General features: G+C 54.9%; 1 long non-coding RNA gene across 1 annotated transcript in view; it reads right to left on the reverse strand.

Annotated features, from left to right (window-relative positions):
- Window positions 1-439: 439 nt before the first annotated feature.
- The window catches only part of LOC119950591, a 58212-nt gene continuing 43486 nt past the window's right edge, over window positions 440-15165 (reverse strand). The window contains exons 2-3 of the long non-coding RNA XR_005457364.1: window positions 14052-14185; window positions 440-521 (exon numbers count right to left, since the gene is read on the reverse strand). This is a non-coding gene — a long non-coding RNA (uncharacterized LOC119950591). The remainder of the gene's footprint in view (window positions 522-14051; window positions 14186-15165) is intronic.

Genomic DNA, 15165 nt, shown 5'->3' on the forward strand with positions numbered 1-15165 from the left:
GTGGGCCCCGATCGTGGGCCAGGCCACCGTGGGGGCACCCCCCCGGGGTCCGATCGCCCCGCGCCCCCCCAGGACCCCGGGGGCCCGCTTGCACCGCCATTCCCGCCGCCACCAGAGGTGGTTGAAACCACATCAGCGGGATTGGCCTGTCAGCGGCGGGACTTCGGCCCATCGCGGGCCGGAGAATCGCCGTGCGGGGCATGCCGATCGGCAGGGTGCGATTCCCGCTCCCGCCGATTCCCGGGTGGCGGAGAATTCCGGCCACGGCGGGGGGTGGGATTTACTCCGGCCCTGGGCGATTCTCCGACCCTCCGGGGGGTCAGAGAATTCCACCCCTGGAGTCTAATGATGAACATGAAAACATTGTTAATTGTCGTAAAACAACATCTGACTCACTAATGTCCTTGAGGGAAGGAAATTTGCCAGCCCTGGCCTGGTCTGGCTGACATGTGACTCCAGAACTACAGCAATGTGGTTGACTCTTAAATGCCCCCTGGCTCAGCCGGCAATGTCCACATTCCCTAAAAAGAATTTTTAAAAAATATTTGGTTGTTGCCTCTGGAGAATACAGAGTTCCAAGGTACTGCTCAGATGAAAAGTCAACGGCAAGGATTTAATAATAATATTTATTAGTGTCACAAGTAGGCTTACATTAACACTGCAATGAAGTTACTGTAAAAATCCCCTAGTCGCCTCATTCCGACACCTGCTCGGGTACTCAGAGGGAGAATTCAGAATGTCCAATTCACCAAACAAGCAAGTCTTTCGGGACTTGTGGTAGGAAACTGGAGAACCCAGAGGAAACCCACGTAGACACAGGGAGAACGTGCAGACTCCGCAAAGACAGTGACTCAAGCTGGGAATCAAAACCGGGTCCCTGCTGTGAAACAACAATGCTAACCACTGTGCTATCGTGCCGTCCAGGAGAGTCGGCAGCCCAGCCAAAGATCCCCTAACTTTTAGCGGGACTGGCTGATCCTGCTGGCAGTTGGGGCTGGATAGTCCCGCCTAAATTCTTTTGCGATGACTCTATTTTGTTCTATTTGTTGCTGGATCTTTTCCTCCCTCATTGTCTCTTTTCCCTCTGTCTGACTGTCCTCTTATAAATGTGGTTTGCAGCTGCCCCCTAATCAGTCGGTCAATTCATTTGTATGTTTAGCTTCTTCAATCTACTCTTACACGTTTCACATTTTGTTCAGCTTAGTTGTTCCTTTTGCCTCACTCTTTGTTTCTTTCACTGTTTCCTCATTGCCGCTCTTGTCTCAGTAGTAGTATTCTTGCCTCTAGTCAGAAGGTTTATGTCCTACTCCAGAGACTTGAACACAAGATCAAGGCTGGCACATCAACGCAGTACTGAAGGAATGCCACTCTCTCAGAGGCGCTCTTTAAATTAGACATTAAACTGAGCTCCTGTGTGCCCTCTCAGGTGGATGTAAAAAATGGCATGGAGCTACCAGACAAAGGGGGGAGAACTATCCTTATGTTCTGGCCAATATTTGTCCCTCAACATTGGTGACTAAAAACTTAATACAGTACATGATGGCTGTGTGGGAGTTTGCTGAGTGCAATTATCTGTGTTTTCTTACATGACAACAGTGACCACAATACAAAACTACTTAACTTGTACTCTGTAAGCTAAATTTCACAAGCCTGGTAGGAAAAATGAAGGAGGTTCTAGGGAGGTTGGATAGTCTCTCTTTGTCGTTGGCTGGACATGTGCAGGCAGTCAAGATTAATATTTTGCCACCGTTTCTGTTCCTGTTCCAGTGTCTACTGGTCTTTTTGTTTGTCAGGTACTGTAAAAATGTTGAATAAAAATATTTTTATAAAAAACTACTTAACTTGTTGGGAAACACTTTGGGACATACTGATTAGTTTAAATTCCTACAGGATGAATTTGGTTGCATAGAGACCTCTCACAAGTGCTTCCCTGTTGTGCTGGATTCTCGAGATCAGGGATTGCAAGATTTTCCTGACCGAAACCTTCTGGTGAGGTGCATTGCTTTTGTGGTGTGAGACTATTTATTTTTACTGTTTTATTTTTCATTATTTTCCCTAACTGCCCCAAAGTTTTACCCGTTGGTCTGGGTATGTTGCCTTCAGGTATCTGTGATTAAAATCTCAAGGTCAATTCCCCAGAAAGAATTGCCGACCAACTGGGCAAGATATGAGAAGATTCTGTCGCAGTGAGAGAAGGTTGATGATTAACTGTGAACTTTACGAGCAAAAGAATGGGTGTGTTTCGTTTGTTATGTGGAGATTTGCAGAGTTATGTTATAGAACATAGAACATAGAACAGTACAGGCCCTTCGGCCCTCGATGTTGTGCCGAGCCATGGTCACCCTACTCAAACCCACGTATCCACCCTATACCCGTAACCCAACAACTCCCCCCCTTAACCTTACTATTAGGACACTACGGGCAATTTATCATGGCCAATCCACCTAACCCGCACATCTTTGGATTGTGGGAGGAAACCGGAGCACCCGGAGGAAACCCACGCACACACGGGGAGGACGTGCAGACTCCACACAGACAGTGACCCAGCCGGGAATCGAACCTGGGACCCTGGAGCTGTGAAGCATTTATGCTAACCACCATGCTACCATGCTGCCCCTATCATTAGGGTTTATCTTTCTGGGGAATTGACCTTGAGATTTTAATTACAGATACCTGAACATGGAAAGGAAAATGCAAGGATATTTATGTAATTCATTTGTTTATTGTTGTTTCGAAGCACTTGAGATGTTTCACTGCTTGTGTATGAATGATGTTCGTGTGTGTCAGTTTCAAGCACTGATGTTTCCTGTCTAAATTGGGATCTTTGAGATCCTTGTTGAGGTGATTTAAGTCAAAACGATTGACGGGAACCTGGGGCGGGAATCTCCGACCGGGCGGCGTGAATCCCGCCCCCGCCAGCCGGCGCATTCTCCGGCACCGGAGATTCAGCGGGGGCGGGAATCGTGCCGCGCCGGTCAGCGGGCCCCCCCTGGCGATTCTCCGGCCTGCAATGGGCTGAAAACCCGCTGCTGTAATGCCGGTCCCGCCGGCGTGAATTAAACCACCTCCCTTACCGACGAGACCAGGCGGCGTGGGCGGGATCCGGGGTCCTGGAGGGGGCGCGGGGCGATCTGGCCACGGGGGGTGCCCCCATGGTGGACTGGCCCGCGATCGGGGCCCACCGATCCGCGGGCGGGCCTGTGCCGTGGGGGCACTCTTTCCCCTCCGCTTTGGCTATAGCCTCCGCGATTGCCGACGCGGAGGTGACCCCCCCTAGCGCATGTGCGGGGATGACGTCAGCAGCCGCTGACGCTCCTGGTTATGCGCGGACTTCTGCCGGCCGGCAACCACTCCGCCGCGAGCCTAGCCCCTAAAGGTGAGGGCTTGGCCCCTAAAGGTGGAGAAATCCGCACCTTTGGGGCGGCCCAACGCTGGAGTGGTTCACGCCACTCCATCCCGCCGGGACCCCCCGCCCCGCCGGGTAGAGGAGAATCCAGCCCAAGGAGTCATGTTTTCAGACTAAAGGCATGATTCCAGCATATTTTTGATCAACATATGGGAATTTTGATCTGGATGCATAAGCTACCAATATAACTACAGATAACTAGATTGGCTGTGCCAAATTGCCCTTTTGTGTCCATAGATGTGCAGATTCGATGCACTTTCAGGGATAGAGAGGAGGCCTGGGTAGGGTGCTCTTTCAGAGCGTCGGTGCCGACTCAATAAGCTGAAAGGTCTTCTCCTGCACTGCAGAGATTCTATGATTCTATTAACAGAACATCACCGCTTCACAGGCTTCAGTGTGGTCTCACCAACATCTTTCACCTTGGATATCTGGCTTCTCGCAAGCCAACATTTCTAAGTCAGCTCTGTCTTTAATTTGGAGACTTTCTCTCTGTTTCCTGCTTTACTGAACGGAACCCTTTTTCCAGACTCATGGGGTTCGATTTTCCGTTAGCCGACTCCAAAATCGAGGTAGACGCCGGCCAAATGGTGTAAATGCGGCACTCGCCGCCCGGCCTGAAAATACATTAGGCATATCATTAGCAAGCTTGACGCCCGATAGTCCGGGGCCTCCGCGATTCAGCGCCTTGGATGGGCTGATTTCCCGACGGCGTGGTCCTGGCTGCTGAGCGAGAGAGAGGAGGTAGGAAATGCCGTGGGATGACTGTAGGCTGCCGGCTCGGACACCGGCCATGCTGGCTGCAGTGGGGGCGCTTGCCATGGCCGGGGAAGGGGAGGGAGATGGGAGGAGGAGGGGGAGGGTGGGGTCCCCCTCAGGACAGGGGCGGTGCGGGGTCCCCCTCAGGACAGGGGCGGTGCCCAGGCACCGATCACCATTATAGTGGCCATCTTGCTGGCCACCCACCCCGACCCCTAGTTCCACACAGTGACACCGGCCCGCCCACTCCCGCCCCTGAACACCCCACCCAATCGGCAGCTACCCACCGGGGGAACAAACAGGGCCACACCAACGGCAACCCCCAGTGATGTCTGTGGCACCAACTGTGCCCCTGGGAGCAGGGACGGACGCCAGGACTGGGGGCACTGATGGGGCTGGGTTCCAGGGGTGGATGGGGGAGGGGAACATGCGTGGGTGTGGCCCGCAGTTCCAACCGGGGCCACCGTGTAGCCCATGGCACCTGCTTGGGCACGGGTGTATGCGCCATGCTAACATGTTGGCCTTTCATCCCCCCTCCCCCCGCAGACAATAGGGGGTGAAAGGCTTTTGGACATCAGGCATTTGGACATCAACCCGCAATGCTGGCCATTGTGGCGATGGTCACATCTCTGCATGAAGCCTTGTGGCAGCATGAGCGGAGGCCGCTCAGAGAGCAGCGTAGACTGCAGCAGAGGAACGGGCTGCAGCGAGGCAAATGGCAGCCGCACAGGCTGGAGGGCGGGCTAACAGGACAAGGAGGAGGAGATACCAAGGAGGTGCCAGATGAGGCCCCACGTGTACCGCAACCCCCTGTCATTTGAGGACTTGGCGGACCAGGCATGCAGACGGAGACTGCGGATGAGCAGGGAGACAGTACGACATGTCTGCCAGATGATGGCACACCTGGGACCGCAGGGGTATTGGGGAGGACACCCGCTCCCGGTGACCATCAAGGTGACGGTCGCCCCCAACTTCTACACGATGGGGTCCTTCCAGTTTCCGAGTGGGGACACCACCATCCCACACACCCTCACCTCCTACACCACCAAACCCCATCACCTCCCACACCACCAAACCACCCGCATGCACACCCGCTCTGTTATACATACCTGCGGCGCTACGAGCTGGGGGCACTGGATTATCAGTGACAGTCCATGGTCCATGGGATGGAGGATGATGACAGCCCACTTTGCGATGAGCTCCATGCTCCACATTGTTTGAGAATGTCTGACATGCCCACAGTAGCACCTTCACCCGGGTGATCCCTGCATTTGAGCTGGCAGGTCCATCACACGGTCCTGTCGAATAGCTGGGCAGGGAGTGCTGGGGACGGTCAGGGCGGGGGGGAGGAGCATGGTCCCACCACGGATCCTTAACTCGCCCCACCCCCCACTCCCACAGGTCAGCACTGACTGCTCCACCCCCACACCCACCAGACAGAGTACAGAAGCAGGTTTGAACGGTGTGAACATATGTTTATTGTGAACAAATATATACAGTCTGTACCCGAGCCCCGATAACTAAACTGTGCCCTGCACCCGTGCAAACTTACCTGGTGTCTAACTTTCTGGCCTTACGGAGCCCTAACACTATGCCGAGGTGTTTCTCCAGACTGTACAGCAGGAGTGGAGGCGGCCTGCTGTGACTCCTGCCCCGCAACATGGGTCCCCATTGGCGCATGTCTCCTGGGGCGGCCCGGCCTGCTTGGGCCCGGCTGCTGCTTGGGCGTCCCGGGTGGCATGCCGCCCGATTCTGCCCGCTGCCCCCCAGATATACCAGGGACAGGGGGGTCTGTGGTGCTGCGGTGTTCCGACACCTCCCCTGCGGGGGTCACCGACACGGGCCCCAGAACCTCCTCCTCCCTCGGGGTGCCCAATGGTCCCTGGGCTACTCTATGGGGCGGGGGGGGAGGGGGGGGAGCGGAGCCATCCCCTGAGGCCCCCCCAATAGCTGGCGCTGCCAGTCCTGGAGGCCCACTCTGGTCTCGAAGGGTCTGCATGCTCGTGACCATGGAGCACGGAGGAGGGAGGGGACCATCTCCGTCTGGGACTGCACCACATCATGTTGCAATTGTGCCACCACACTAAGGGTCTGTGCCACATCAGCCATGTCCCTCTGGGTCTGGGCGATGTCCCTCTGTGTGTGGGCCACCTCCTTCTGAATGTGCGCCACGCCAGCCTAGGCAATGCCGCCAAAGCTCTCAGCAATGGCCTGCTGTGACTGGGCCACGCTGAGGAGCGCCGCTGTGATGTCCAGGCAGCTCTAGCACATGGCTGCCTGTGAGAGTGAGTTATTTTAATAGTCAATAATAGATCACCCTCAATACCGTGGGCCACAGTTTTTTTGTAATCCAGAGGAAATACTTTTTCATATTCTCGAGGATAGCATGTTAGCTCCGCTCCTGTATCAAAAAGACAATCTACTTCTCCACTGCCTGATGCACTATCAATTAAAACGAGACAAGAGTCGAGAGTAATCGCGGCTTTATTACACAGAGATGTGTGGCCTCCTACAGCAGCTGGCGAAATGGCTGCTGTTCGGATAGCACACACATTTATACTCCGCGTACTGGGCGGAGCCAGCAGGCAGGGATCTACCACATTCACCCCCTGTTAAAAATGAGTCCAGCGGGGGTGGTGGAGAACTATATACATACAGATTGGTTTTTAAATTACAGAGAAGGTTACAAATTTAGATGAGCGGGCGCCTTGATCTGTCGTTGAGAGTGCCGCAGTGCTCGTGGCGACTCAGGCGTCGGCTTGGTCTTCGGTGACTCTGGGAGCGTGTCGAAATCCGCTTCATCCCCGGGTGGGAGCAAGGGGAGGACGGATTGTCCTGGAGTAGGGGCTGTGGTGGGGTGCGCTGGGGGGAGGATGAGTGGCGCAGCGGCAGAGGGGGGGGGGGGGTGTGGGGCCCCAGCTCGTGCCAGGTCCCTGAGGGAGACTGTGTCTTGGCAGCCTTCGGGTACGCTAAGTAGGCGTACTGCGGGTTTGCGTGGAGTAGCTGTACCCTCTCAACCAACGGGTCCGCCTTGTGGAGCTGCACGTGCTTGCGGAGGAGAACGGGTCCTGGAGCTGCCAGCCATGTTGGGAGCGAAACCCCAGAGGTGGACTTCCTGGGGACGGCAAAGAGACGTTCATGGGGGGTTTCATTAGTCGCAGTGCACAGAAGCGACCGAATGGAGTGGAGTGCGCGGGGAGGATCTCCTGCCAGCGGGAGGCCGGGAGATTTCTGGACCGTAGGGCCAGCTGGACGGCCTTCCAGATTGTCCCATTCTCCCGCTCCACCTGCCCATTTCCCCTGGGGTTGTAGCTGGTCGTCCTGCTCGAGGCAATGCCCCTGTTGAGCAGGTACTGGCGCAGCTCATCGCTCATAAATGAGGATCCCCGGTCGCTGTGGACGTAGGCGGGGAACAGAGCGAAGATAGTGTTGAGGGCTTTGATGACAGTGGCAGACGTCATATCGGGGCATTGGACGGCGAAGGGGAATCGGGAATACTCGTCGGCCACATTAAGAAAATACGTGTTGCGGTGGGTGGAGGGGAGGGGCCCTTTGAAGTCCACGCTGAGGCATTCAAAGGGGCGGGAGGCCTTCACCTGGCACGCATGGTCTGGCTGGTAGAAGTGCGGTTTGCACTCCGCGCAGAGCCGCAGTCTCTGGTGATCGCCCTGACTTCCTCGATGGAGTAGGGCAGATTGCGGGCGTTAATGAAGTGGTAAAAGCAGGTGGCTCCTGGCTGACAGAGATCGTCGTGCAGGGTCTGGAGTCGGTCCGCTTGTGCGCTGGCACATGTACCTCGGGACAGGGCATCGGGGGGCTCGTTGAGCTGACCGGGGCAATACAAAATCTCGTAATTAAAAGTGGACAGCTCGATCCTCCACCTCAAGATCTTATCATTTTTGATCTTACCCCGCTATGTGTTGTTAAAAAAGAAGGCGACCGACCGTTGGCCAGTGAGGAGAGTGAATCTCCTGCCAGCCAGGTAATGCTCCAATGTCGCACAGCTTCAACAATCGCTTGGGCCTCTTTTTCGACGGAGGAGTGCTGAATTTCGGAGGCATGGAGGGTGGGGGAAAAGATTGCCACGGGCCTGCCTGCCTGGTTGAGGGTGGTGGCCAGAGCGACGTCTGATGCATCGCTCTCGACTTGGGAGGGGAGCGTTTCGTCGACTGTGTGCATCGCGGCCTTGGCGATGTCGGCCTAGATACGGTTGAAGGCCTGGTGAGCCTCGGCCGTCAGGGGGAAAACGGTAGAGTGAATAAGCGGGCGGGCCTTGTCCGCATAGTTAGGGACCCACTGGGCGTAGTACGAAAAGAACCCCAGCCATCGTTTGAGGGCCTTGGGGCAGTGGAGATGAAGGAGTTCCATGAGGGGGCATATGCGATCGGGGTCAGTCCCTAGAACTCCGTTCTGAACCACATAGCCGAGGATGGCTAATCGATTCGTGCTGAACACACACTTCTCCTGAGGAGAGTGGCAGTGTGGAGAAATTTGGAACGGCTAGCGTCGTGGTCCTGCTGGTCGTGGCCGCAGATGGTGACGTTTTCCAAGTACGGGAAAGTGGCCCACAGCCCGTACCGGTGAACCATTCGGTCCATCTCCCATTGGAAGACCGAGACCCCATTGGTGATGCCGAAGGGAACCCTAAGGAAATGGTAAAGGCGGCCGTCTGCTTCAAATGCAGTGTATGGGCAGTCCACCTTACGCATGGGGAGCTGGTGGTAGGCAGATTTCAGGTCCACTGTCGAGAAGACCCGGTACTGTGCAATCTGATTGACCATATCAGATATGCGTGGAAGGGGGTACGTGTCGAGCTGCGTGTACCGATTGATGGTCTGACTGTAGTCAACGACCATCCTGTTTTTCTCTCCTATTTTCACCACTACCACTTGGGCTCTCCAGGGGCTGTGCTGGCCTCGATAATACCTTCCCGCAGCAGCCGCTGGACCTCAGACCTGATGACGGTCCTGTCCTGGGCGCTGTACCGTCTGCTCCTGGTGGTGACGGGTTTGCAATCCGGGGTGAGGTTTGCAAACAGGGAAGGCGGGTCGATCTTAAGGGTTGTGAGGCCGCAAACAGTAAGGGGTGGTAGGGGCATGCCAAATTTCATGGTTAGGCTCTGGAGGTTGCACTAGAAGTCCAGGCAGAGTAGCAAGGCAGCGCAGAGGTTGGGGAGGACGTAGAGCCGGAAGCCGCTGAACTCTACGCCCTGGATGGTGAGTGTGGCGGTGCAGTATCCCCGGATCGCCACAGAGATTCTTTGGTTAGCGGGGTGTACCTTGAGGGAGCAGTGCCTTACCGTATCGGTGTTGATGAACCTCTCAATGCTCCCGGAGTCCGAAAGGCAGGATATCTCGTGCCCGTAGACCTTCACCTTTGTCGACGCCGTCGCGAGGTTGTGCGATCGAGACTGGTCGATCGTGACGGAAGCGAGGCGCGGCTGGTCGGCGGCGGTTGCAGGCGATGAGTGGCCCGATGAGGTGCCCAACGGGCAGGGGCCCTGAGGCGGGTAAGATGGTGGCGCCCACAGGCCGCACGTGTCCTGGGGCAGGCAAGATGGCGTCACCCATTGGTTCTGAGGCAAGCAAGATGGCGGCGGCACTTTTTGTGGGTGGAGCAAGATGGCGGTGCCCTTGGGCCGCACGTGGTTTGAGGAGAGGAAGGTGGCGGAGCCCACTGGCCGCATGTGGGGGGTGCAGGGACAATAGCGGTGATTGAGCGGGCCTGGCACACTGCAGCGAAATGTCCCTTCTCGCCACAGGCCTTGCAGAGCGCGCTCCACGCCGGGCAGCGCTGCCGGATGTGTTTTGTCAGTCCGCAGTGGTAGCACTTGGGTCCCCCGGGGTTGGTTGGCTGCCGCGCGGCGCAGGCTTGGGGTTGGCTGGGGGCGGTCACTGATGGGGTCCACGAGGGGTGGTCGTTGGCGGGATCCACGATGCACAGGGGGATGGGCCATGCGGTCGGGGGCATAAACCTGTGCGTTGCGTGAGGCGACCGTGAGCAAGAGCGCTAGTTTCTTGGTCGCCGCGAGGTCCAGCGTGGCCCCTTCTACGAAACGCTGGCGGATGTAATCAGACCCTATGCCCGGAACTAACGCGTTTCTCATCAGCAGGTTTGAATGTTTAAGGGCAGCACGGTAGCATTGTGGATAGCGCAAGTGCTTCACAGCTCCAGGGTCCCAGGTTCGATTCCCGGCTTGGGTCACTGTCTGTGTGGAGTCTGCACGTTCTCCCCGTGTGTGTGTGGGTTTCCTCCGGGTGCTCCGGTTTCCTCCCACAGTCCAAAGATGTGCAGGTTAGGTGGATTGGCCATGATAAATTGCCCTTAGTGTCCAAAATTGCCCTTAGTGTTGGGTGGGGTTACTGGTTTATGGGGATAGGGTGGAGGTGTTGACCTTGGGTAGGGTGCTCTTTCCAAGAGCCGGTGCAGACTCGATAGGCAGAATGGCCTCCTTCTGCACTGTAAATTCTATGATGATCTATGATCTATGTTCAGTGGCTGAATGTTCAGCGTGTAGGAGGTGGACCCTTTTGACCAAAGGGTCTGACTAATGGGTCCGCACGTGTTAGCAGAGGAGGATGGGTCCAGGGACAGTCAGCCATGTTGTGAGCGAGACCCCGGAGGTGGACTTCCTGGGGAAGGCAAAGAGACGTGCATGGGGGGTTTCGTTAGTCGCAGTGCAGAGGAGTGATCGGATGGAGTGGAGCGCGTCGGGGCGGACCTCCTGCCAGCAGGAGACCGGGAGATTTTTAGACCGCAGGGCCAGCAGGATGGCCTTCCAGACCGTCCTGTTCTCCCTCTCCACCTGCCCGTTTCCCCGGGATTTGTAGCTGGTCGTCCTGCTCGAGGCAATGCCCTTGCTGAGCAGGAACTGACGCAACTTATCACTCATAAAGGAGGATCCCCGATCGCTGTGGATGTAGGTGGGCAAACCGAACAGGGTGAGGATACTGTGGAGAACTTTAATGACCATGGCAGAAGTCATATCAGGGCATGGGATAGCGAAAGGGAACTGGCAGTATTCATCGACCACATTCAGAATGTATGTGTTGAGGTCGGTGGAGGGGAGGGGCCCTTTGAAGTCCATGCTGAGGTGCTCAAAGGGGCGGGTGGCCTTCACCAGGTGCACTCAATCTGGCTGGTAGAAGTGCGGCTTGCACTCCGCGCAGACCTGCCAGTCTCTGGTGACAGTCCTGACCTCCTCAATGGAGTAGGGCAGGTTGCGGGCCTTGATGAAATGGAAGAACCGGGTGACCCCCGGGTGGCAGAGGCCATCGTGGAGAGCCCAGAGTCGGTCCACTTGTGTGCTGGCACATGTACCACGGGATAGGGCATCAGGGGGCTCATTGAGCTTCCCAGGGCGATACAAAATCTTGTAATTATAGGTGGAAAGCTCAATCCTCCACCTCAAAATCTTATCGTTTTTGATATTGCCCCGCTATGTATTATTGAACATGAAGGCAACAGTCCGTTGGCCCCTGTTACCAACTCTATCTCTGGGAGGGCTGAAGGGCCTGTTCCTGTGCTGTAATTTTCTTTGTTCTTTGTTCTTTTCTTTGAGAGTGAATCTCCTGCCGGCCAGCTAATGCCTCCAATGCCGCACAGCTTACACAGTGGCTTGGGCCCCCTTTTCGACAGAGGAATGCCGAATTTCGGAGGCATGGAGGGTGCGGGGAAAGAAGGCCACAGGCCTGCCCGCCTGGTTGAGGGTGGCGGCCAGAGCTACGTCCGATGCGTCGCTCTCGACCTGGAAGGGGAGGGACTCGTGGCCTTTGCGATGTCTGGCTTAATGCGGTTTAAGGCCTGGCGGGCCTCAGCCGTCAGGGGAAAAACTGTGGACTGAATGTGTGGGTGGGCCTTGTCTGCATAGTTAGGGACCCACCTCAGGCATCGTTTCAGGGCCTTGGGGCAGTGGGGGAGAGGGGGTTCCATGAGGGGGCGCATGCGGTCGGGGTCGGGCCCTAGAACTCCATTTTCCACGACATAGCCAAGGATGGCTAAGCGGTTGGTGCGGAACACGCATTTCTCCTTATTGTACGTGAGATTAAGGAGTTTGGTGGTCTGGAGAAATTTTAGGAGGATAGCATTGTGGTCCTGCTGATCGTGGCCGCAGATGGTGACATTGTCTCGGTACGGGAAGGTGCCCCCAGTCCGTACCGGTCAACCATTCGGTCCATCTCACATTGCAAGACCGAGACCCCATTAGTGATGCCGAAGGGGACCCTGAGGAAATGATAGAGGCTGCCATCTGCTTCGAACGCAGTGTATTGGCGGTCCTCCAGGCGGATGGGGAGCTGGTGGTAGGTGGACTTCAGGTCCACTGTGGAAAAGACCCGATACTGTGCAATCTGATTGACCATGTGGGAAGGGGTACGCGTCGAGCTGCGTGTACCGATTGATGGTCTGACTGCAGTCAATGGCCATCCTGGTCTTCTCCCCAGTCTTTACTACGACCACTTGGGCTCTCCAGGGGCCGTTGCTGGCCTCAATGATGCCTTCCCGCAGAAGCCGTTGGACCTCCAACCTGATGAAGGTCCTGTCCTGGGCACTGTACCGTCTGCTCCTGGTTGAGACGGGTTTGCAATCCGGGGTGAGGTTCGTAAACAAGGAAGGTGGATTGACCTTAAGGGTCGTGAGGCTGCTTATGGTGAGGGGAGGGTAAGGGTCCGCCGAATTTTAAGGTTAAGTTTTGGAGGTGGCACTGGAAGTCCAGGCCGAGTAACAGGGCAGCGCAGAGGTGGGGGAGGATGTAGAGCCGGAAGTTGCTAAACTCTACGCCTTGGACGGTGAGGGTCGCGATGCAGTATCCCCGGATTTCCACGGAATGGGATCCGGAGGCCAGGTAGATTTTCTGGGTAACGGGGTGTACCGCGAGGGAGCAGCGCCTTACCGTCGTGGGGTGGATGAAGCTCTCTGTGCTCCCGGAGTCAAAAAGGCAGGACGTCTTGTGCCCATCGATTTTCACTGTTGTCGTTGTGGTCGCGAGGTTGCAGGGCCGGGATTGGTCCAGGGTGACCGAGGCGATCTGCGGCAGATGCTGGGAGGCCCGGGCTCGTCAGCGGTGGTGGAGGTAGCGGCGGGCGATGAACGGCCAGACGCACTTCCAGACAAGCAGGGGTCCTGAGGCACCGTCCAAAATGGCGCCGAAGATGGCGGTGCCCATGGGGCGCACATGGCGGGTGGCATTAAAGATGGTGGTTCCCACGGACTGCACGTGGCCTGCGCATGGGGGTAGGGTGCTGCCCCTTGAGGTTGAGCTTTTAGGTTTCCTCAAGTACACTGTTTACTGAAGGCAAAATTACAAATTCCTTATCTAGCCGGAGTTTCTCTGTGAAGAATTTTTTTTTATAAACTCAGAAATTGGTGAAAGAATTTCTAGAGGCTTGGTTTTAAAAAAAACCAAGCATTGTGGGGAATGGAACAATGAAGGAGTTTAAGTAAGATATACTCCCACTGTAGAGACTCAGACAGATAGACTCATGGGATGGAAAACTCATTAAAGTTGTGCGAAAAGACCTGTGTTTGCTTATTTTCAAAAGTTGACATATAAAGCTGGAGTTCATCGTCAGGTGGTAGAGATTTGGAGCCTGCGGTCCTCGGGACCATTCTAGACATGTCTGTAACAGGAATGCAACATCCACATTTCTCAGTACAATCCGTTTTTAAGGCAGTGGGCTGGATTCTTCGGCCGCGCCCTCTGCTAGATCACCACGGGCGGGACACGGACCATGTAAAGGTCCATTAACCTCAGGTGGGAACCTCTGACGCCAGGCGGACGTGGCCAAAGAATCCCACCCAATGTTTCTATTGCTAACTTTATTTCTTTTGTGTTGCATCACAATTTTTAAATGTACTCTAAAAGATCTGAGACACAGCAGCGTGACTGTACCTGACTCGGGTGGCATGTGTTCAAACACGTAGCTTCAAATATGGGAACTGCGTCATCTCTGTTGCCAGGTTCAGAAGTAGCCTAATTATCCTTGTCACATTTCACAAGAGGCATAGCTCCATGTCCATTCAAGCCTGATAAAAAAAAGAGGATTAAGCCTCGAAATTACCAAATGCTTTGCCGATTCATATGAAATTCATTCCTCTGCTAGTACAATAGAAGCGTTGGGTGAAATTATCTCACCCTGCCCTCGGCGGGGTTTATAGTGGGCAGGAGCGGAGAATCTAGCGGCAAGCAAAAAGTATCTTCGTATCTCTTCTTTAAGCATATTTGTATGGTACATCTTTGAAACATTGTCAGACTCTATAGAACAGGGTTCTAGAGTTTATTCATTTTTTACAAGTCGATTATACGACTGTTTTTGTTTCAGTGGAACAATGATTTAGTTGATTTTCTTAAAGGACCCCCTAAATAATTGTTGAATCCAGCAGGGAGGAAAGGCTGTGCAAGGACTGGGGAAAGGGCGAAGATGCACGATGGAAGGTAGAGGGTCAAGGAGATCGAGGAGGATGCCGATGAATGGAAGGCAGAGGAAAGACTGAGGGGTGGGAAGCTGGAGCCCTACAAAGGTATACAGAAACTAGGAGCAGGAGTAAGGTACTCGGCCCTTCAAGCCCGGTCTGCCTTTCAGCATGACCATGGCTGATCCTCAATCTCAAGGCAATATCCCAGTTTTCTCCCCATAGCGTTTGATGCCATTAAAATCTTTAAAAATATCGATCCGTTTCTTGAATACTTCAGTGACTAGGCCTCCACCGTCTTCTGAAGTGGAGAATTCCATAGGTTTAGTACACTTTGAGTGAAGAAATGTTTCCTTATCTCAGTCCTAGATGGTCCACCGCAAATCCTCAGACTGTATATCTCCTGGTTCTAGATTCCCCAACCAGGGAGGCATCTTCCCTGCATCTGGTCTGTCCAGCCCTGTTTGAATTTTATATGCTTCTGTCAGGTCTCCTCTCATCCTTCTGAACTCTAGTGAATACAGGCCCAGTTTAACCAATCTCTCCTCACAGGAGAGTCCCATCAACCCTCATATCAGCTCAGAAAACCTGCG

This window comes from Scyliorhinus canicula, chromosome 16 (genome assembly GCF_902713615.1).
Source record: "Scyliorhinus canicula chromosome 16, sScyCan1.1, whole genome shotgun sequence".
Classification (NCBI taxonomy): domain Eukaryota; kingdom Metazoa; phylum Chordata; class Chondrichthyes; order Carcharhiniformes; family Scyliorhinidae; genus Scyliorhinus; species Scyliorhinus canicula.